Here is a 23,177-nt window from a genome sequence, read left to right on the forward strand (position 1 = left end):
ACGGTGGAGAGATTGGGATAGGAGGCTAAATGCATGAAGTCCTGCAGAGATGCCCTGCATCTCTTATAATTAAATATGTTAAGATATTGGGTAGCTGGAATATTGCAATAAAGTGAGTCAAATGAATTTTTTGTTTTCTCAGTACATAAATAAGTTATGTTTACACTATACAGTAGTCTACTGGGTAATAGCATTATGTTTCAGAAAAAAAACAATGTGCATTTATTGCTGAAAATGCTAACCATCATCTGAGCTTTCAGTGAGTCATAATCTTTTTGCTGGTGAAGGGTCTTGCCTCAGTGTTGATGGCTGTTGACTGATCAGGCTAGTAGCTGCTGAAAGTGGAGGTGGTTATGGAAATTTCTTAAAATAAGACAATAATGGAGTTTGCCACATTGATTGACTCTTCTTTTCATGAATAATTTCACTAGAGCATGTGATGCTATTTTATAGTATTTTACCCACAGGAGAACTTCTTTCAAAATCGGAGTTGATCCTTTCAAATCCTGCAACTGCTTTATCAGCTAAATCTGCATAATATTCTAAATCCTTTGTTGTTATGTCAACAGTCTTCACAGCATCCTCAGCAGAGGTAGATTCCATCTCAAGCAAAGACTTTCTTTGCTCATCCATAAGAAGCAACTCCCCATCTGTTAAAGTTTTACCAAGAGATTGCAGCAATTCAGTTCCACCTTCAGGCTCTACTTCTAATTCTAGTTCTCTTGCTATTTCTAGCACATCTGCAGTTACTTCCTCCACTGAAGTCTTCAACTCCTCAAAGTCATCCATGAGGGTTTGGAATCAGCTTCTTCCAAACTACTGTTGATGTTGGTATAGTGACCTCTTCCTATGAATCACAAATATTCATAATGGCATCTAGAATGGTGAATCATTTTTGGAAGGTTTTTAATTTACGTCGCCCAGATTCATTAGAGGAATCACTACTATGTCATCTATAGCCTTATGAAATGTATTTCTTAAATGATAAGATTTGCAAGTCAGAATTACTCCTTAAGCTATGGGCTGCAGACTGGATGTTGTGTTAGTAGGCATGGAAACAACGTAATCTCATTGTCCATGTCCATTAGAGCTCTTGGATAATCATATGCATTGTCAATAAGCAGTTATATTTTGAAAGGAATCTTTATTTCTGAGCAGTGGGTCTCAACAGTGGGTTTAAAATATTCAGAAAACCATGTTGTAAATGGATGTGCTTTATCCAAGATTTATTGTTCCTTTTATAGAGCATAGGCAGAATAGATTTTGCATAATTTTTAAGAGCCCTAGGATTTTTGGAATGATAAATGAACATTGGCTTCAACCTAAATTCACCAGATGCATTAGCTCCTAACAAGAAACTCAGCCTGACATTTGAACCTTTGAAGTCAGGGATTGATTTCTCCTCTCTAGCTATGAAAATACTAGATGGCACCTTCTTCCAGTAGAAGGCTGTTTTATCTACATGGAAAATCTGTTGTTCATTGTAGCCACCTTCATGAATTATCTTAGCTGGATCTCCTGGGTAATTTGCTGCAGCTTCTTCATCAGCACTTGTTGCTTCATCTTGCACTTTTATGTGATGGAGATGGCTTCTTTCCTTAAACTTCAGGAACCAACCTCTGACAGCCTCAAATTGTCTTCTGCAGCTTCCTCATCTCTCTCAGCCCTCATAGAATTGAAGTGAGTTAGGGCCTTGCTCTGGATTAGGCTTTGCTTAAGAAGAATGTTGTGGCTGGTTTGATCTATCCAGACCACTCACACTTTCTCCATATCAGCGATAAGACTGTTTTACTTTCTTATCATTTGTGTATTCACTGGAGTAGCACTTTTAATTTCCTTCAAGAACTTTTCCTTTGCCCTCAACTTGGCTAACTGGTACAAGAGTCCTAGCTTTCCACCTATGTTGATTTTTGACATGCCTTCCTCACTAAGCTTAATCATTTCTCGCTTTTTATTGAAAATGGGAGGTGTGTGACTCTTCATTTCACTTGAACACTGAGAGGCCATTGTAGGGTTATTAATTGGCCTAATTTCAATATCGCTGTGTTTCAGGGAATAGGGTGGCCTGAGGAGAGGGAGAGAGACAAGGAGGAATGACTGGTCACTGGAGCAGTCAGAACACATACATTTATCACTTAAGTTTACCACCTTACATGAGTGTGATTTGTGGTGCCCCCAAACAACTACAATAGTAACATCGGAGATCACTGCTCACAAATTACCATAACAAATACATGAACAATGAAAAAGTTTGAAATGTTACAAGAATTACCAAAATGTAATAGATGGTTTCTACATTTTTGTCCTGCTTAACAGGTGAAGAATGGTGTCATTTACTGAGACAGTGAAGACTTGGGGAGGAGCAGATTTGGGAGAAAAAGAAATCTAGAATTCTGACTTAGGCAGAGATGTCACCATTGCTGATGTCAGAGACAGAAGTGCTTTCACTGAGTCGTCAGCAGATATGCTGTGGCAGATATTTAGAGATAAGACTGGTGATGGACATAACTGTTGAATTTTTCAAGCTCCTTAATACATCACCTCATATAAAGCAGCAACCAGCTGCAGCAAAGAAATCAGTTTGATACTCTGGGGACCTTGAGTCAAATGAATTCTCCAATATCATTATGGTTTTGGTGTAACTGGGCTTTTTAAGTAAGAAATACCCTCTAGGGCTTTGCATCTGGGTGGTTTTCTCTAAATTAAGTAGGCCACTGTGCTTTCGAAGAAACACAGAACAAAAAAAAGGAACATGGTAGGGGAATAAGCATGGATAGCATAGCTAAGGGAATGGGTATTTTCACTGTAAAGAGTGCTTAAGAGTAGATAATTAAAATGGGAAATAGTGGAATGAAACTCTGAAATTAATCCTATTGGATGCTACTTCCATCATATTGAGAATGACTCTTAATCCTGAGTCAAGTCAGAACTTGGCCTTCTTTTCAAAATCCTCCAGGATATGGCCCCATCTAACCATATTTCTCAGTTTGTGCTACTAGCACTTGGGAGGTATTTCTCCTTTTTCTCTTTTGTCCAGCCCCTGGACTGTGTCCATCCATCAGTGGGATGAAGGCTGTTCCACATATTATACAGAGCTGATGTGGCCTGTAGGTCTACCAGCAGCTTTAGCACCATATCAGGTGGGGTTTAGGATTAAATCCTTATTGTGTATATCAAATTACCATGACATACACTTTAAATATCTTACAATTTTATTTGTCTATTACACCTCAATAAAGCTGAAATTTAAAAAAAGAATTAAGTCCTATTGCCTACCAGACCAGAAGACCAGGGGCACCTAGACAAGCCCTCTAAACTTTCTGAATTCACCCCTTGCATCACAGCACTGCACTTTGAACTGGGTTTCCATCTCCACCCCATGCATACACCAGCCAATTATTTTTGCATGATACCATTGTTTCCTTTGAGGATTGAAGATGCTGCTCTGATTTCTAATCCACATATTTCTTCCTACTCTTGTTACCTTGGAGGAGTTGTATTATGCTTCCTTTAGTCTTAGATATAGGCCATTTTCCCCCCTGTGGTAAATGGATAGGTCTCCCAGAACTACCCACAATTCTCATTGATTCTCAAGGTACTATGAGAGACTGTTGTCACCATGTCTTGTCCTGTGGATTAATTTTAGTTCTGAGGTCTATCTGAACAATATGTAAGTTTGTTTTGCTCTTGCACTCTGTGTTGTAAACTTATTTTTAGGTTTTGTAGTATCTCTCATCTCCCGACTCCTGGTCTAGATTGCTGTTCCCACCTGGCTGATATGACCATTCTCTCCTCTGTGATTTTTCTTTTTCTTGCTATTCACATAATTTGGAAAGAGCTTCTTTTTTCTCTCTATATTCTAGATCCTACGTACCTGACAAGATCCAGCTCATGTTCTAGTTTAAAATCTTTATCAATTTCTAATCCCAATGTATTGCTTCTTCCATTTGACCTCTTCTAATGGTTGACCATTTTAATAATGAACCCATTTTTAAAATGTTTCATGAATTATATGTATCTGTCTTAATAATGAGCCCTTGTGGGGCACCTGGGTGGTTCATTTGGTTGAGCGTCTGCCTTCGGCTCAGGTCATGATCTTATGGTTCATTAGTTCAAGTCCCACATCAGGCTCTCTGCTGTCAGCATAGAGCCCATTTCAGATATTCTGTTCTCCTCTCTCTGCCCTTATCCTGCTCATTCTCTGTCTCTCTCAAAAATAAATAAATAAACTTAAAAAAAATGAGCCCTTGTGGCCATAAAATCAGATTCATGTTTAAATGATTTGAATTGAGGTTAAACTTCCCAAGTGAAATTTTGGGTTTTTTGCATCCAGACTGCATCTTACCCACTAGCTACACTTCTCCTCTTTACCAGCTTATATCTCTGTTTAAAAAGGTGCTATTGAAATCTTTGTGATCTTTCATTAGATAATAGTTTCTTAGATATGACACTGAAACACAAGCAACAAAAGAAAAAATAAATAAACTGGACATCATCAAAATTAAAAACTCATGTGCTTGAAAGGACACCATCAAAAAGCAAGGCCATCCAAAGAATGGGAGAATTTTTTTGAAAATCATATCTGATAAGGACATGTATCTAAAATATATAAAAGATGTTTCCAACTCAATAACAAAAAGACAACACAACTGAAAAGGTCTGATTAAACATTTCTACAAAGAAGATTTACACATGGGTATATGAAAAGATGCTCAACATCATTAGTCATCAGGGAAGTGGATGTGAAAACCTCCATGAAATACCACTTCATACCCACTTACCCACTGAAATGGCTATATGTATAAAAAGAGATAATAACGTGTTGGCAAAAATTAGAGCAACTGGAACCCTCATAGTATGAAAGTGGGAATGTAACATGGTGCAGCTGCTTTGAAAAAGAGTTGGGTAGTTCCTCAAATGTTTAAACATAGAGTTACCATATAATCCAGAAATTCTACTCCTTGGTATGTACGTATGAGAAGTATTTTCATATAAACAGCTGTACATTCTTAGAAGCATGAATCATAATAGCCAAAAAGTGGAAACAGCCCAAGTGCCCATCAATTGATGAATGCACAAATAAAATGTGGTATATCTCTATTAGATTATTATTTGACAATAAAAAGATATGGAATACTGATTCATGCTACAACACAGATTAACATTGAAAACATTATGCTAAGTGAAATAAACCATTAACAAAGGACCAAATATTGTATGGTTCCATTTATATGAAATGTTTAGAACAGAAAATCTATCGCAGCAGAAGTAGTGGTTGCCTAGCACTGGCAGAGACAAGGGGATTGGAAGGGTGATGGCTAAGGAGTATGGGATTTCTTTTTGAGGTAATTAAAATGTTCTAAAATTGGCTGTGCTGATGGATGCACAATTCTGTTAATATATTAAAAGCCATTGAATTGTACACTTTAAAATGGTGAATTGTATGGTATATGAATTATATTTCAATAATGCTGTTAAAAAAAAAAACCACAACCTCTACTCTGCTAAAGGGCTTCAGTTTTTCCCTGACAAAAAAGAAAAGAAAAGATACCATTGAATATTTCTCTGTAGTGAATGCTGAGATGCACGATGCAGACCCACACTTTAAAGACTGAAGGATTTATTCTCTCAACTGCTCAGAGTGTCAACTGCTGGTGGCTCACAGCAAAAGTCTTTCTTTGGGAATCGCCTTCAGTTGATGAAATTACTCTTCAAAGTTTACACCTCATCCCATCCACAGTCCACATCCTATGATAGAGCAATGTGGGGGTCCAAAGGCCAGATTCCCCTGCCTCCATTGATGACCCCTCTGAAGGGCCATCTCAACTCAAGGGCTACTGCTGGGATCAGCTGGATCTATATCACAGTTCAGTTCCCCTTACTCTTTTATAGGTATTGTTCTAAATAACACTCCCCAATAAATCTTCTCCATACAAATCTCCATCTCAGAGTCTATTTCTCAAGGAGTTCAACTTAAAAGACACCCAACATTGAATGACTATGACTTATTCTAACCTTCTTTAATATAAGCAGTCCTTATCAGTTACTTAGTAGGGACTCAAAATGTTTGATGAATTGAATTCTGCTCCAGAGACTGACTTGTTTGCTCTCTATGTGGAGAATGAACTTACAGACAATGGCCATTTATCTTCCACTTGATCCCTGAAAGTAGTTACTTCCCGAGGTTGAGTTCTCTGACCTCTGGTTTTGTTCTGTACTTTTGGCAACTCAGCCCTTTCCACAATTTCAGTTACCAAATAAATCTTTCTGCTGGTGAATGTCATATCCTTGCCAGGCTGCTAGACATCTCCACTTGCCTGTCCTGTGTATTCCTAATGAAGATTGAAAGCTAGTCTGTGTTGTGCCTACAGGTTGGAAGAATTAAGAGTGGTAGTGAGGGGTGGAGGTGAAACATTCTGAGTGAGCCCCTTAGGACTCTAAGGACAGAGAAAAACATAAGTAAAATGTGAAATGTGTCTGGATGCTTATGAGGCAGTTGAAAAAGAGTGGAAAGGAAGGCATGCTGAATGAATTACAGAAGAGCTAGCCAGGACTTGCAATTAGGACTGAGAGGTAGGCACATTGCAATCAGAGCAGTTAGAAATCCTGGCTTACAGCTTGAGTAGTTCCTATGAAGCAGCCAGGGGTATTTATCTCTGAAAATGCCAGCTTTGGTGGATGTCACCACAACCTCTAACTCAACAAACTAAAACTCACTTTCCTATTTCAAGTTGATATCCATAAATATCCATTATCAGTTATTGGCCCTATTCTTGTTCTGGTCACTCATCCTTGAAATATTCAAGAAATCTCTGACTTCTTCAGAGACAATGCTCCTCATAGTCAGAAAAATCTCACTATTTTTATGAATCTCATTCTTTCTCCAATTCAGTAGAACTGAATTATAGTCACTGCTGCTTTATTGTGTAGAACTGATTCATTAAATAGTTATTTATTGAGCGTTTACCATGTACCAAGAAATACTCTGTACTGGGAAACATTCTTTGCAATGAAAAATAACATTCATCACTCTCAGCTTGCAGTCGAAATAAGGAGATAGATGCTAACAAAATAATTATATAAATCAATACAAAATTGCAGCTGTAGCAGGTACTAAGTAGCAGCGATAGGTCTTAACAGAAAGAATTTGATCTAGTCTTGAGGTTCTTGAGGATATGGGGATATGAAGATGTATCTATATGACATATGATAAATAGGCATTAATTAGACAAGGAAGAGAGGGAACGGTATTCTCAACAGAGGGACAGTTTGTGAAAAGACACTTAGTGGGAGGAAACATGGCACAATGAGGAAATTAAAGAAGGAAACCATGGCCACAGCACAGAACATGCAAGGGGCCAGTGGTATGCAAGCCATGTAAGGCATTTGGGCTTTATTCCAAATGTTCCACATTAGGAACCATTAATGTCCCCACACAAGTGAGCGACGTGTGTAGTGCTCATATGGAACAGATCATCAGCTGCTGAGTGAGACTGGATTGGGTAGGCTGGTGAGAGTGGATGGAGGTAGAGCACCTAGCAGGCTACCGTAGTCATCCATATGAGAGATGAGGGTGTCATGGCATTCAACGCCTGTGGTGGAGATGGAAAGGAGTGACATATTTGAGATTTTAAGAGGTTAAATAGGTAGGATATTGTGACAGATTCAGAGAAAAGTATCAAAGATAATTCTGAGGCATCTGGCTTTTGCCACAGGATAAATTATGGTAGCATTCAGTGACATAGGAAACAGTGGAAATTAAGCCTAGAATTTTGGGGAAGATTATGAGCTAATTTGGGGTATGTTGAATTTTGAGGTGCTTTCAAAACTTCCAAAAGATGGTGGTCAAGGAGAGGTACTGGTCAAATAGGCAGCTGGATGGGCAAGTCTGGAACTCAAAGGACAGGTCTGGACATGTAAGAGGCTCAATACGCTATGGAGGATAGATAACTAACCCCGTAGTGTATTTTCGCCTAGGAAGAGAGTAGAAGTGAGGACAGGAGACGGCCTAAGACTGAGACTTGAGGAACTCTAAGATCAAATGGCCAGCCAGTAGGCAGAAAAAAAAAAAAAAAGTTATCAAGGTAGAGGAAAAACCAGTATTGCCTTCTATTACAGAAGCCAGGGAGAGCACACTGCGTGGTAAGTAAGACAAACAAAAAAGATCCCTAGTTGGAGAAAAAATGCTGTAAGTGTCCAGTGATATGAACAATATTGATGATCTTACTTAGGGGCTGTTTTGTTGAAAGGATGAGAACAAAAACAGATGAGAGGGTTCAAGAATGGGTTGTGGTTGAGGAAGTATGTGAACTCTCTTGAGAAGTTTATCCATATATGAGAAGAGAGAGGAGGCTTCTGATGAAGAGCAATGAAGGGTGAATGAGGGATTTTGTTTCTTTCTTTTTTTGGGTGGGGAGAGAGTTTGTACACAGTACTATGGAACAGTTTGGAAAATATGGACAGAAAGGAAGGCATCTAAAATATGAAAGATGATTTATGTAGTTGTTAAAATGAATAAAGCAGATCTATTATGTACTAAAAGGAATTAATCTCCAAGATATATTTGTAAGAAATGGTAATATGCAGAACAGTATTACAGATATTACCATTTGTATATGAACTTGTATATGCACATATGTCTGGCTTTGTGGACACTTAGATTGTTTCCAAATATTTTTTTTAAAAATATAAACAATTTTGTAGTGAAAACCCTTGTTCATATTTTTGCAAACACAGATGTGTATATCTGTAAAACAGATTCCTAGAAATGGAATCGGTGGTCTATGGATGTTCATTAAAATTTGTTGGTTGTCAGTTTTTCCCTCAGAGACATTATTATTTCAGTTATATACTCATAAGAATATATGGGAGTATCTATTCCTCCACATACTGGTTGACACAGTGTGTTAACAAATTACCAAACTAAGGAATAAGAAATCATCTGTCAATGTTTTATTTCTTTAACATTGATTATTTTTACAGTTTTTTTATAAGTTACATTAAGATTTCTTTAAAAATTTTTTTAAATTCTAGTTTAGTTAACACAGAGTGTTACGTTAGTATTTAAAAAAATTTTTTTAATGTTTATTTTTGAGAGAGAGAAAGATAGTATGAGTGGGGGCGGAGCAGACAGACAGAGGGACAGAGAATCTGAAGCAGGCTCTATGCTGATAGCAGCGAGCTGATGTGGGGCTCAAACTCACAAACTGTTAGATCATGACCTGAGCCAAAGTCGGATGCGTAACTGAGCCACCCTGGTGCCCGCATTAGTATTTCTTTTTAAATTGACTATTTAGTCATGACTTGTCATTTTTCTGGTATTTGGATTATTGATTTTTTCTTAATGATTACTAAGAGCTTATATATATGTATACATACATACATATGTGTGTGTGTGTGTGTATACACACACACACACACACACACACACACACACACACACACATATATATTTAGTGTTTATTTTTGAGAGATAGCATGTACAAGTTGGGTAGGGGCAGACAGAGAGGGAGACAGAGGATCCAAAGCAGGCTCTGCGCTGAAAGCAGAGAGCCCAATGCAGGGCTCAAACTCAGGAATCCTGAAATCATTACCTGAAATCATTACACTACCTGCCAAAGTTAGATGCTTAACCCATTAAGACTCCCAGGTGCCCCAGGAGCTTATATATTAAGGAAATAATCCTACTAGCTATCATACTTACTTGCAAATTTCTTTTCTTTTTAAAAATATTTTAGTTTTATTTGGGGGGGAGGGGCAGAGAGAGGATCTGAAGCCAGCTCCCCACTGACAGGGGCTCAAGCCCATGGACCATGCTTAACTGACTGAGCCACCCAGGTGCCCCACAAATTTCTTTTCTAATTGGTCGCTTCCTGTTTGGCATGGCTTGTGGGGAATTATTTTTGTAGTGTTAAAAATTTATTTTATAAAGTAGCATTTATGAGTTTTATATATTACCTTCCTCTGAAATAGTTTAAAAATATTTTTTGGGGTCACCTGGGTGGCTCAGTCAGTTAAGCATCTGACTTTGGCTCAGGTCACGATCTCATGGTTTATGGGTGAGCCCCGTAATGGGCTCTGTGCTGAAACCTCAGAACCTGAAGCCTGCTTCAGATTCTGTGTCTCCCTCTCTCTCTCTCTCTCTCTCTCTGGCCCTCCCCTGCTTGTGCTCTCTCTCTCTCTCAAAAAGAAATAAACATTAAAAAAATAAAAAAAATATTTTTTACTCTGGTAAATGTATGGCTTTGCTTTACTTTTATGCTTCAACAGTTGACCTACTATGATATATGATAGCATAAAGAGTGAGGTAAGAATACATTTTTTTTTTCAGATGACTAGCCAGTTTTTTCAACATCATTTTTCAATCCTTGTTTTCCTACTAATTTGAAATGCAACTTTATTGACTAGAAAAACTGATCTATTGACTAGAAAAACTGATCTATTTTTGGACAGTCCATACTTTCCATTATCAGACCATTCTAAATAATTAGCTTTATCTTGTCATTTCTTGTGGCTTTAAGTTCTATGATGATTTTTTTCCCCATTTCTTTCCTGAGTTATTTTAGTTTAAGAGAAAAAAAACCTTCTTTTTCTTGTTTCTCCCTTGAATCCTTCTATGTGCTTTGAACTCTTATTTCACAGAGGCCATTTCTTTCTTTTCTTTTTTTTTTTAAGTTTATTTACTTTGAGAAAGCGTGTGCATGCGTGTGCTGCAGGCACAAGTGGGGGATGTGCAGAGAGGAGAGAGAGAATCCCAAGTGGGTTCCAGGCTGGTAGTTCAGAGCCCAGAGCCAGAGGTGGGGCTGGATTCCAGGAACCTTGAGACCATGACCTGAGCCAAATCCAAGAGTCAGAGGCAAAAGGGACTTAACCAACCAGGTGCCCCATAGTGGCCAATTTATATTTGCTAAAGAATAGTCTGGCAAGATGTTTACCTATTTCACGGGAAAAATTTTCTCGTGTGCACTCTAAGTCTACCTTCTATTTATGCATGTTTTGTTCCTCCTTTTTCTTTTAGTATTTTCACATTGATTTTATGTGTCCTTTCCCAGCATCCTTTTGTACATTGGTCCAATTTTACTGCAACACTTGTTCAAATATACTGTGGTATTTCCCATCTCTTTCTGTTCCTCATTCTTTGTTGTTTGCAGATGGTTCAAAGGGAAACAGCCTCTGATGTTATTGTTCTGCTCTTTTAAAGCTGGGAGTCCTCTGACTTTTATCTTCCAAGGCTACTTTTTTGGTTCTTCTTGCGCTTTACAGATTAAGAGCTACCTGGGATGGTTTTCAGGAACTTATGCTGATCAACATGACCCTGTCACTGGGCAAGAGAAGCTATAGGATCATGGAGTAAATCAGAGTTGGAGGAAAAAAAATAACATGCAAGAGTTTAAGTGGAAAAAATAAACCTTAGTGAAACAATAAAATGAAAGTAAATAGCTAATGTTTTCCCCGAGGAATTGGTTGTATAATGCAGTAGTGAAAGTGTAAGTATAAAGTAGGCTCATTGCTTATATTTTAGTTTTTTACTCACTGCTTATATTTTAAGAGTTTTAATGGTTCATGGAAATCTGCTTTTTATTGAAACACTGAATTATTTTTGAAAATGCAAAGATTTAGTTGATAGACATTTTAAGGTATTACTGTTTACTGTTCAAGTTAATGTATTAAAATGGTACAAAAATAAATATGACAATATTCAGCCCAAGAAAACATATATATGTGCCTCAACACATGAGCAAATATAAGAATATTTTTCTCTGTTGCAAAATGCATCAAGAACTTATTTTTCAGGGGTGCCTGGGTGGCTCAGTGGGTTAAGCATCCGACTTCAGCTCAGGTCATGATCTCACGATTTGTGAGTTTGAGCCTCACATCGGGCTCTGTGCTGACAGCTTGGAGCCTGGAGCCTGCTTCAGATTCTGTGTCTCCCTCTTTCTCTGCCCCTCCCCCGCTCACACTCTGTCTCTCTCTAAAAAATAAATAAATGTTACAAATTAATAATAATAATAATAATAATAAAAGAACCTGTTTTCCACATAGCATGTTTTACAGAACCAAAAGTTTTCACTTCAGTTTTTCTTTCCACCTTGTGTAGTAAACAGTGACCTTACTACATCCAAAATCAGGTTTAAGAAGTGTTTTTTTCCTGGCTGTTAAAAATGTGTGGCTCGTTCATCTTTCTTTCAGTTTTGTTTTATAGTTACTGTTGAGAGATGTAATTTTTTGATTACTTATGGTAATAGGCAAGTTGTACAGTTAAACAGAAATTTTCTATTTTTCCACTTCTTCATGGTTATTTTAATCCATTTTCTTTTAAAGGGTTCTGCAAGTTCATATAAAAGAAGTTGATCCAGGATGTTTATGTCCAAGACTTTTCTGGAACTTATGTGCTATTTTCTATAAGATGACTTGATCTTTCTTTTTTTTAATTGTAGTTGACATGCAATATTATATTAGTTTCAGGTGTATGACACCGTGATTTGACAATTCTATACATTATGAAATGCTAAGGTGATTTTTCTAATGACAAAAGCTGCCAACATGTTAAAGAGTGATCAACCACTATTACCTATTTATCATTTCACCATAAACGACACTGTTGAATTTTGGGCTCTCGTCAAAGCACTAAAAATTAAGTAGTATTATAATTTGGTTTTCCCTGATTCAGAACTGGTGATTCACTGCTCATTACTGTTCTTACCTTGACACACATTATATGAAATGGCTCTAAGTTTTAATTACCATACTGATTCCAATGTACTAACCATCAGTAATCATACTATATGGAGCATTCAGTCTAGTGTAAAGGAGACTCAGGATGTTTTATTATATTTTCTTCTAATTAGCTGTTTTTTTAATTGGAAATGTGGGAAGGAGATAAGAGTCTTAGATAATCTTAATCAGAGATCCATCCAAAAGTGACTAAAATTCGGGGCGCCTGGGTGGCGCAGTCGGTTAAGCGTCCGACTTCAGCCAGGTCACGATCTCGCGGTCCAGGAGTTCGAGCCCCGCGTCGGGCTCTGGGCTGATGGCTCAGAGCCTGGAGGCTGCTTCCGATTCTGTGTCTTCCTCTCTCTCTGCCCCTCCCCCGTTCATGCTCTGTCTCTCTCTGTCCCCAAAAAAATAAACATTGAAAAAAAAAAAACCAAAAAAAAAAAACAAAAGTGACTAAAATTGGTATTAGTAAATTGTATGTCATTTTCTGGTTGGACATAAAATTATGTCTCATTGAAAATATCCATGTTTGTCGTTCCCCTGCTGCAGAGAAAGATCTGTAGGGTTTCTCTAAATCCCAGCCAGGAGTCAGGAAAGTGACCAAGAAGGAGGGTTCTGGAGGAGAAAATACATGTCAGGGTACAGATATAAGAGACTCCATCTACAGAGACAAGATTGAATAAAAAATGGTCAGGATCCACTAGTAATATTAAATATCTGGGGAGGGGGAGGCAGGAAGATGGGTTTGAGGTATGGTAATTCCCTTGTTCCTTCCTGTTCTCTTTCACAGTAGTCAAACCTGTATCAATATCTGAGGCTCTCATGGCCTCTTTCAAGACCCCTTCCATTTTTCCTCACCAGTGTTCCCCTCAATAACACTCTTACATATCTAGTTATGTCTTGGCACGTGCTTCTGAAGGTTTTGTCCACATGTGCTTTTGTCCACATATGGACCAGGGTTTTTTCAGATTCCATATCCCTGGAATCTGTGGTAACAGGAGCACTAACAGAAGTGAAAGTGATAGAATTTGGATACAAAGAAGAAACTCCAGGAGCTATTTGGTTAGCTGTCTCTTCACATCTGGACATTTTTACCTCTTCAAGCCTAAAATACTTGGACACAACGGCTTTTACTTTGCTGTTATTATACATTGTAATGGTTTCATTTATCTAAAACCAGGCTTCAAATTGTGCTCCTTAATACCTTCGTAACAGGGCACACATCTATTTATCTCACTCCTTGAACCTTATATCTGTTTACATTCATTTACATGAATGCAGGATTTGCTTTAAGAGACATGAGACATTAAAATGAATGGATTGGGCCACATACTACAGTGTCTGCTCCTATTTTAATGTGTGGCATTGGGTTTGAGCTCTTTGTCAGAGAAGAGAGGTCCAGAAATTTGCAGAACAATACAAGAGGGGCTTTTTTGAGATTCAGAGCATAAACAGAGCTGTTGGGTTATGCAGGTGACAAGATATGACAAAAAGTTGGACAGGATGTCATTGTCTTGTCTTCTACAAGGATCCCAGAATAAATCTGAGATTCTTAAGGATAGAAGTGTTAAAAGTCTCTGTAGTTAGTACCCTTGGCTTGAATCTTGAAGTTCCAAAGACAATGTGAACAGTGGAGCCTCTCTTCCTGGCTTTATGGGTAGTGGACATGGTCCAGTTGAAGTGTGGCGATTCCAGTGACAAATGGGTTGTGGGTATATATGAGGCAATCTTTTGATCAACTCCAGAAGAACTGAAGGAAATTTTGGAAAAACTAGTTTCCACTAGTTTATTGAGAAATAAGATTACTAAAATAATGGTCTTTAAAAGTGAACAAAAATTTAAGAATGCTTTCATTAATTTTGGGATCTCCTCTAGGATTTTAAAAATCCTTATGCAGTATATATCTACAACCAATACTCACACTAAGAGAAGTAGAACCATTGCTCTTTAGCAGGATTATTATTGAAGCTGGGCAACTAGGCCCCTGCTCAGGGCCTCAAGGTTTGGGGGACCTCATTCTGGTCCTTCTCTTTGGGCCCTCCCCACAGGGGGAGGAGCTGCAGCACCAGGACACGTGCCTAACCAGAGCCTGTGCCCTCCACTCTACATTACACTTGGGTTACCCTGGAATTCCTTGCCCAAATGACCCCAAGCCTGGTTCCAGAGCTAGCATGGTCTTCTTTGTTGTGGGTGTCCTAAGGGAAGACCATGGGGTCTAGGCCTTAGGGTGACCATGAAAGATGATTGTCTAGAGAGGTATGGATGAAGGTTGGCTTTGTGGCTGGAGTATGCATATGGATGTGTTGGAGGCTCCATACACTGCAAGAAAAAGCTGTGTGCGAGAAGAGAAGAGTAGTGGGCCATGGAAATAGTATCTCTAAATATCCTTTTACCCCAGGCCCTGAAAATACTGGGAGAAGGCCTAAAATTGGGACAATGTCAGTGTCTTTGTTGAAGAACCGGCTCATGGAATATGGATGGGGATTTTTAGAGATCATGTCTGGCTTGATAAATATTTATGAATTGAGATAAGAGTTGAATTTGGAGAGATTTTTGCAGGTGGCCTTCAAGCTCCTGGGAAGAAACTACTCATGAGGGAAGAGCCTTAAGTTTGCAGCCTTACTAGAGTTTTCCAAACATCATAATTTATCCATAATTCCTCAACATGTATGAGGAGAGTAGGGATACATGGAAAGTGATTTTCTGTTTATATTTAGTCCTGAAGAGTTCTAAAAAGACCACCTCTTTTTGTGCATAAAAGGGGATGTGTCAAGGTTTCAGGTATGTGCCTTTCTTCATAAGTGTAGTGATAATGTCATTGCTGTGGTGATTAATGAAATGTATATTTGTGTTTTATTGTCTTTAAAAAAATTTTCAGTTTTAATTGATCATGCAGTAAATATCAACAGGTATAACCGACATAAATAAAAGTCTTTGGTGTAGGCAATCACTTTAAAGAGAATAAAGACTCTTAAGACCAAAAGGTAGGGAACCACTGGGTTAGACACTAACTGTTTCTCACAGTGATATGGACAGACAAATCACTGCTTAGATACACAAGTGTTTTGCTAATAGCTATAAGAAGGGGGCAAAATGCACTGTGATTTTACTCCTGCCCAGTAAAGCAGTGGAATGTTACTTTTCTATTACACCCACCAATAAAGACACTGACCAAAACAAGACAAAACAAATCTAGGTGACTTACTAAAACAATCACAGCAAACTGTTGACTTTTTACTCCTGATCTTGTTGATAGGAATCAGAGCGGGATAAGGAGGCCCGTACCCAGGTGAGATTTCCTGGGCAGTATTCCTGACCCCATGGGAAAGACAGAGGACAGTGAGGTAATGATTCAGAGGATGAGGATGGAACCACTAACATCTCATACTGGAAAGCTGGCCTGTGTATTTTTGCAAGTCTTAACCAGTGTCCTTTGCTCCTGAAGGTATGTGAAGGACTTCTCACCTGTAGACAAAGAAGTCACCATGAAATACAGAGGGAAATTCTGACTCTGAAGTGGACCTTGGGTAAATGCATGAAATATTCTAGATGGGGGTGACAGTGGAGAGATTGTGGGAAGGAACAGGGTGCGACATAGATCTGTTTTGCAACGCATGTCATGACTGAGGTGCTAGGGATGGAAGCAATACAAAAAAGTTGGATTTATGGTGCGACTCTTTCTTGGGTCCCAACTCTGAAGACGTACACAGGTGTATCAGTCTCTGCCAAATAATTATTAGAAGAGTGAACTTTATAAAGGAATATAAGTATGTTGTCAGAAGGAGAGAATATATAGAACAACTTTATTTCCTGGCTTACTCTTATCTTCCTCCCACTGTTATCTGTATAGCAGGAATACTATTTTGAAACAATTTCAGATATTTTCCATTTCTCTTAATTCTTGCCATCTCAGCCTTTCATGCAATAAGAGGAGGCAGCACTCAGCCAGAATAACAATAAAAAATAATAACTAATACATAGTGCCAGACACTGTTCTAAGAACTTTATAGAAAGTCTCTTTCTTAAGCATTTATAGGCAGAACACCTTGTCTTTTGTTGTTGTTGTTGTTGCTCTGTACTTTTTCTTTCATTTTATTTAAGAAAGGGAATGTTCTTAGGGAAACTTCCAAATTCATTTTTGCACTTCTTATTTTATATGTTAGAAATAAAATAGGGTTGAACTGAATACCTGTTTCCACTCTTTTGTAGAAGGTCTCTGAGAGGTCTCCAGTTCCTGACTAGTATGAGACAGAGAAGCTCAACATTCAGTGGTTCTGGAGACAAAAACAAGAGCTCAGAACAAAATCTCTAAGGGTTTATATGTGGTTACAGCAAGGAGGATCATATTAGTAAACATTACTTCACCTACCTTCTATAAAATGCTTACAAATATAGATTCTACTGATGTCAGATTTCATAACTGCATACAGTAGGACAAAGTAAATTCTATCACGTTTTTGTACACATAGAAAATGGTACTTATATCATTGGATTACTTATTTGTTCAAAGAGTTAGTGCCAGTGACCTAGAGTAATACTGGAGAGTAAACAGAAAAACAATCATGTTCAAGCCTGAACTGAAGTGAAATTACAAATATAAAATCTGTTTGCTATATCAACCAGCAAATGCTTCAAAAGATCATTTGGAAGAATGAGAAGAAATACAAGTCTTTTAGCACAGTTGTGTAAAAACTTATTTATTAAAATGCAATTGTGATTGTTTGGATCAATTCAGAGTTAAGAAACTTAGACCCCCTTTGAATTACTTAAGACTTAGCTTTGTATTTGCTACAAATGATCCAGTCATTTGTGTGTTTTAAATATACTTGGAGTCTCTGAAAAGGATTAATATATGTATTTGACTATGTGAATGATCACAGCATGAAGAACTATTACATGTTATCCTTTGAGTTACAGTTTAAGATAAATTTGATCTTTCCTTTTTATGCACAAGACATTCAAACTCACATAACTACATGTGCATCAGGGAGGTATACAATTCAGAATTAGCAAATATGTTCACATATTTATTCTACATGCATGGTTCTCTTCAAAATAAGCTGTAATAGAATTTTAAAATCAGCTTTTGACATCATATCATTGTTTTAACTTGATAATTCAGATTGATTGGCACAAATGACAAAACAATCCCACATTCTAGGCATATGCAGGAGTAATTGTGTATCTAGTAATTAATAAAATCTTTCCTTGATATTCTTCTCCTTAAGTAAACCAAGAGAGTTAGAAAATGAAACCTGGGACCTAGAGTGTTCCTGCTTAGAGGAATAAAAAATCTTAGATCTAAAAAACATGGCATGATGGACACTTTACTGTGAGAGTGTTGACTTACTACAAGGTTGTAAGAATTGCTCCTATAATCACATGGCACCCAAAGACATAAACATAAATGTAACTGCAAACACCCTCATGCACACACACTCTCCTGTCCCATACATTTTTTCACAGTGTCATGATACTATGCTTCATTACAGAGTTTAAACCCATGGTTCTCAAACTGTGTGCCAACATACTATGAAGTGCTAGGAACTCACAAGGTCACTGCAGGGTATGTAAAATATCCAAGGAAACACAGTGATACTTGTCATTTATCATAAATTGCAGGGGTACCTTGGTGGCTCAGTTAGTTAAGCATCCAACATCAGCTCAGGTCATGATCTCACAGTCCATGAGTTCAAGCCCTGTGTCGGGCTCTGCGCTGATAGCTCAGGGCCTGGAGCCTGCTTTGCGTTCTGTGTCTCCCTCTCTCTCTGCCCCTCCCCCACTCACACTCTGTCTCTCTCTCAAAAATAAATAAACATTAAAAAAATTAAAGAAATTGCAGAGGATTAGCTTCAAGTAGTTCACAGTCTCAATATTAGCGCTACATTACTTTCAGTGATGCTGTATCTTTATAACACTGGGTTTTTGGTGGTTCCCTTGAGGAAAAAAAATTGCTATGTAAAAATCAATATGGAACAGGGAAGGAATGTGGGGTGTACAATCTGATTCTGAGACTTGAGAATCTTGTGTGCCCAAAAGGCTCACACATCCTGTTAGCAATTACTGTAATTTATGAACGAAATAGTATTTTCTTCCAATCAATGTTTATTATTTTTTCAGAGGCTGCTAAGTTCTTAGTATATAAGTACCTGTTACGTTGTTTAGACCTAACTCCTTAATAAACAAAACTGTTAAGTATTTCTTTTTGGCCTAGAAGTGCTGTAAAAAGATTACTGTGATACTAAGGGTGTTGTGAAAATATGGGAATCTTTGGAGTAAGCATTTATTTTCATAGCAAGAGCAAAAGTCATTTTCCTAAATTGAAATTTTCAGTACTACAAATATTTCATGAAAAATGCTCTTTGTGAATGAAAAGAAATTTTTGTTTCATATCATTTTTCACTTACTATTTGAGAATGTTCTCAAAAATGGCAAAAGGTAACCTTTGTGCAAATCAGAATATGGGGTAAATTCTAGGTCTTTCCTATTTTTTCCCCTCTCCATGTAAGCATCTGGCATTTGGGGAGACTAAGCACATCCAAGCCCTAAGCCCTGCAGGTGAATACTCAATCAGGTTCTGGGATTGAGTTTATTTATGTGGGAATAGGAGGGCAATGGTAATGGTTGGGAAGAGTGGCAGGGAGCCATGAAAAAAGTGATACCTGTTCCTGATGGATATGAGGCTCAGGGTCTCCCAAGAGGAGAGACTAGAGAGGGATTGGCCCTAAACTAATGGTCCGAGGTTTTCCAACTACCTGGAAACTGATGTTTTCCTCTGCTGAAGGTTCTGAACACCACCAAATCTGCATAGCATACTCCCCACCCCACCCCCACTCCCACCCCCAACTACCAACACTGCTTGTCTGGCTCCATTATTTTCTGACAGGTTTTTCTCTCCTGTTTTAACCCTAGACCAATAAGAGATGGCATAGATCATGGTGGCTCCCAGACTGTAAGTTTTCACCATGATCATTCCATCATTTCCAATAAATATGTATATATATCATTTTAATACACAAACCTAATTCTGTATTCCCAACTTAAAAATAAACAACCACCTACTTTTAGTAGAAAGCATTGTGTTAAGTCCCAGCTGGGAATTAACACACACAGGAAGGGTTAGTGTTTATATGAAACTGGTTATTGGAGAGTCAGGATATAGTGGATGTATTGGTGTTTGTACGTAGCAGGCGGGGTGTGTGTGTGTGAGAATATGCCCTGAAAACCTGGAACTTGGAATACCCAGAGCAATGAGAAAAGGTGTCTGGCTTTTCCTGTTCTCCTAACTCTCCAATCACTGAGAGGTCATTGAGGCATGTCCACTAAAACTGCAGCAGGTAACTGATGCTGACTTCCTGTGACTGTATCAAATAAGAAATAAAAAAAATGGGAAGAACCAAAACCCGTTAAGCAGAGACATGTAAGCAATATTTTAAAACAATCTGATGATAGAAATATAATGTATTAAGATGACCTAATGAAAGCAGCATCCATCTTGTTAGTTCAGATGAAAGAATGAACACTAGAGGTCACATCATCCCCAGCACTGCTTAACTGGCCAGGAAACACGCAGACCCAGGCCCAGGAGCTAGGAATGCTTGCTCATCATTCAAAGGAACATAAAGAAATGCAACCCCACTAGCTTACACAAGTATAAGTAGTTAGTTTGAGCACAGTCAGCTAATCAGCACTATCCTGAACACACAGGCACCAAATGCACCTAATAAAGTCTCTAGCATGAAGACAGACGATATTTTTCAGATTCCAAGTCGTCTTGAGATGGAACAAAACTCGGTGGGACCAGACAGAGTGGCACCAATAACAACTAAGTAACATGCATTAATAAGACCTCATGGACCTCCAATTAAGTGTCCACCTTCTCATAAGACCCCTGCCCAAATTTTGCCCTTAAAACCCTTCACTGGAAAGCCATCTCGGAGTTAGGAACTTTTGAGCATTAGCTCCCAGTTCCCCTGGGTGGTGCCACGCCAATAAATGGTCTTATCCTCCTTCACCGCAAAAGCTGTCAGTTTTTATTGGTGTTTTCATTATTTTATTTTATTTTATTTATTTTTTATTGCGAAGGGCGCATCAGGTGGAGGAATTCTCCTTTGGTTTAGTTACACTAAGGGTCTTTCTCGTATCTATGTGGAAATCAGAAAACCTTAATTTTTACAACAGTAACACATCATACCTAGTGACAACCAAATATTTGGAGAACTGTTTGCAAGCACTCAGAGCCTTGTACCCTTTTTGCGTGTAAAATCCCTTGTAGTGAACAAGCTTCCCAGCGGTTCTTGAGAAGAATCTGAAAGACGGTCTCCCGGGCTGTGGCCCTCAGTTAAGACAAGGAATCAAGCATTTACTAACTTACTCTGAGTCGGCTTTCTTTCTGATCACAGGCAGAGAACAAAGCAGAACAGAGGCGGAAGGTAGGAGAATGTTCCTGCAGCAGCTTCTCTGGCCAGGTCTTCCTACACAGCCCCTACGAGGCAGCAATTCCGACCGAGCCTTAGGGAGTCAGTGAGGGAAAGCTGCCCTCCTCGTGCGTGGAGCCGAGAGGGAACCCAGAGGTGGGGCTCCGAAGTGGCAACTCCGTGGTTCTTATTTCCAGCGGTTACCTAGATGCCTTGCATCCATTTTTTAGTAGTCCTGGACCACAGACTAAGAGGCCACAGGCCTATAAAAACTTCTCAGCTAACAGCCTACTTTTGAAGTTCGTGACGACCTCTGAATCTTGGTAAACTGCGGCTACATCCGGGGTTTGGCAACGGCCATAGTTTTTAGGTGCAGCTGTGTCCCTCTTCAAATGCTTGGGACGCCTCTTTGCCTGGGGAAGCACTCATTTATACCCCGAGGGCTCTATCCCGTTTCTTAGCAACTCTGTCAAGAATTGGAAGCCTCAGCCACAGATTCGGGCTTGGGGAAGAAGCGCCCCCACAGCACGCAGGTAAGGGCCCCGCATGGCCGCCGCAGCCAGTGGAGGTCCGAGGTGCAGGGAGGGAGGGCGCGAAGGGAGGAGAGCCGTGCTGGGGGGCGGGGCGGGGCTTGGCCAGACCGGAAGGTGAAGGCGCAGAACTTCCTGGAGGCTCCAGGCGCTGTCGAGGGGCTGAGCGTCAGGAGACTCTGGTGAGCTGCGAGTGCCAGTCAGGGGTTGCAGGAAGGTTTGGGCGAGGGTTGGGGTGTGTTTGGGGGACGTGTATTGTGGTTTTTAATACTTAAGCTTTGTAGAGTGGACAAACCTTTCAGGCATTGTTTATATGGCAAAAATATATTTATGAAACGCAGTACATTTTAAACAAAAAATGTGCAGAGAAAGTCTGGAGTTAATCCAAAGTGATAGAAAATGAGAATTGCGAGCAGGCGTCTTGCACAGCCAGTGTTGGGCATCTAGGATGCTGCAAGTTCTAGGAGGGGCCCCACTGCCTCCTGCACAGTGCGATCCTGTCACTGGGTTCCTGGTCCCAAACAAATTTTCCACAATGCCTTTTGTATTGAGGCCTTGTTTTGCCTAAAACTGTGCAATGAGAAAGTGTTGAAGAAAATAGCGAAATAGCAGAGCAACCGAGAAAAGCAATTACATGGAAAAGAAGATGTGACTTCATACAAAGCAACTGTTTTTTAACAAATTGTTAATGGTGTAATCAGAAAGATGTTTTGAACATCTAAATGCTAAAATGATACTTTAATAATTATGAATAGGCATTTTTACGGCTTTAGTTTCTTTTTAGGAAGGTGACAGCATTGTGCCAAAAGCTCTAGCTAGGACTGGCACACTCATAGGAAGCGTTACTGTTGTATGTAACTGGTCATTGTGGAGTCAAGATATAGTAATTAAGTTGGTGTGTGTCGTGGGTGGGGTGTGTGAGGTGGGGCACACATATGGATTTTCTCTTTTAAAAATAATGCAGTCTGGTGAGCATTTGTGCATACACCATTCACCATTCAATCTTTAGGAATGGATTACTGATGTTAGTACTTTTAGTGATTTATCTAATCCTTACCACAGATTATTTAATTTGCCAAGGTCACACAGTTAGTTAATGGTAGAATCAGGATTGGAACCCAAGAAACCTAGCTCCAATGTTTGTGTGTGTGTGTGTTTTAATGTTTGTTTGTTTATTTATTTATTTATTTATTTATTTATTTAAACTTTTAAAACATTTATTTATTTTTGAGAGACAGAGAGAGATAGAACACAAGCAGGGGAGGAGCAGAGAGAGAGGGAGACACAGAATCCAAAGCGGGCTCCAGGCTCTGAGCTGTCGGCACAGAGCGCGACGTGGGTCTCACAGACAGGGAGGTAATGACCTGAGCTGAAGTCAGTTGCTTAACCAACTGAGCCACCCAGGGGCCCCATAATGTTTATTTATTTTTGACAGAGAGAGAGAGAGAGAGAGAGAGAGAGAGAGAGAGAGAGAGAGAGAGAGAGAGAGAGAAAACACGAGTGGGGGGGGGGC

At 39.0% G+C, this 23,177-nt stretch overlaps 1 protein-coding gene and 1 long non-coding RNA gene across 4 annotated transcripts in view; one reads left to right on the plus strand and one right to left on the minus strand.

Moving 5' to 3' along the window:
• Nucleotides 1–21,229, minus strand: part of LOC109498940 — a 171,199-nt gene extending 149,970 nt beyond the window's left edge. For 2 of the 3 annotated variants that reach the window (XR_006597354.1, XR_006597353.1), the window contains exons 1-2: nucleotides 21,092–21,229; nucleotides 16,907–16,991 (exon numbers count right to left, since the gene is read on the minus strand). This is a non-coding gene — a long non-coding RNA (uncharacterized LOC109498940). Of the gene's footprint in view, nucleotides 1–13,055; nucleotides 13,333–16,906; nucleotides 16,992–21,091 lie in introns of those variants that run through there. The other variant, XR_002741758.2, reaches the window with a different exon arrangement.
• Nucleotides 21,230–21,552: 323 nt separating this feature from the next.
• The window catches only part of IQCM (IQ motif containing M), a 674,133-nt gene continuing 672,508 nt past the window's right edge, over nucleotides 21,553–23,177 (plus strand). Inside the window, exon 1 of the mRNA XM_045056876.1 lies at nucleotides 21,553–21,667. The gene's annotated coding sequence lies outside the window, so the exon portion shown is untranslated. The remainder of the gene's footprint in view (nucleotides 21,668–23,177) is intronic.

Source organism: Felis catus, chromosome B1 (genome assembly GCF_018350175.1).
Source record: "Felis catus isolate Fca126 chromosome B1, F.catus_Fca126_mat1.0, whole genome shotgun sequence".
Taxonomy (NCBI): Eukaryota; Metazoa; Chordata; class Mammalia; order Carnivora; family Felidae; genus Felis; species Felis catus.